Below are 1,394 nucleotides of genomic sequence, written 5' to 3'. Positions count from 1 at the left end.
TAACACAATAAGTATACAATACGTTTTGATAAATCCTAAGACAATACGTACACAATACGTCTTAGTTAATTCTAAGACAATACGTATACAATACGTCTCTGCGTTGATACAAAGACAATACGTATACAATACGTCGTGGGGTAATTCTAAGAATATATATATATATATATATATATATATATATATATATATATATATATATATATATATATACACACACATATATATACCTATTATTGGACTGTTGGATTTTTCAGACTATTTTGGACTACTAACAAAGGACTATTAACAATGGACTACTAACATAAAATGTTAAAAATTATTATATAAGTATTCTATGAACTTGCTTTATTTTATTCATATGTCGTATTATTATCTGAATCGTTATTATTGTTATAGGTTCGTGAATCCAAGGACGACGGTCATATTTTTAATAAGTTGAAAACTTATTATTAATATACTTTTGCTACTGTGAGTATATAGTCCATTTTTAAACTCTAAAAATATTTTGGGATGAGAATACATGCATTTTATGTTTTATGCCATGGACACAAGTACTTAAAATATATTCTACGTTGAGTTGTACCACCTTGCATATCTTCCCTAATAGCTTGGTAACTAATATTTACATATTGTAAGAACGTGTAAGCGCGAATCTTATTGATAGATCTATCGGATTTGACAATCCCAACCGGGCTAGTCGCTCTAGTATCATAAACGGTTGCATAGTACTTCACTTTTACTACACTTGGTACAGTGTAGGGAGATTTCATAATAAAGGGAATATGCTACATTTATGGTTAAGTATGGTTACCAAAGCGCTCAACAACTTATAGAATACTTTTATACACTTGCGAGTGTACATATATTTATAACTATGAAATCTTATGGTCTATATTTATATCGATGCTAAACCTATATATCTCACCAACCTTTGTGTTGACTGTTTATGCATGTTTATTCTCAGGTCCTTAAGAAGGTCTTCCGCTGTTGCATTATCTGAGCAAGCTATGCATGGAGTCTCATGCTCTTGTTTAAATGAAGTATTACATTCAATAAAACCTTTGTCATGTATTATATTCGACTGTTATGTCATGTGTGTAGTATTTGGTAACCGATGTATCATGGGGATTATTTCTTAAATAATCGCCCACTTGTTTAAAACATGCATTATGTATAATAATGGTGTGCTTTTTATGAAACGAATGCAATATTTTTCTAAAACGTATCATATAGAGGTCAAATACCTCCCTATGGGACCAATGAATAACGTACCGCATTTATAGTAATATGGACTGGTCGTTTCACATGTTGTGAAAGTTAAGCAAGAAACGCGTCCGCAGATCATCATAACAGCTTATAACTGGCGTTGGTAGGTTGTTGAACCATTGTCA

This window comes from Rutidosis leptorrhynchoides, chromosome 3, assembly GCF_046630445.1.
Source record: "Rutidosis leptorrhynchoides isolate AG116_Rl617_1_P2 chromosome 3, CSIRO_AGI_Rlap_v1, whole genome shotgun sequence".
Classification (NCBI taxonomy): domain Eukaryota; kingdom Viridiplantae; phylum Streptophyta; class Magnoliopsida; order Asterales; family Asteraceae; genus Rutidosis; species Rutidosis leptorrhynchoides.
This window is presented reverse-complemented; position numbering follows the sequence as displayed.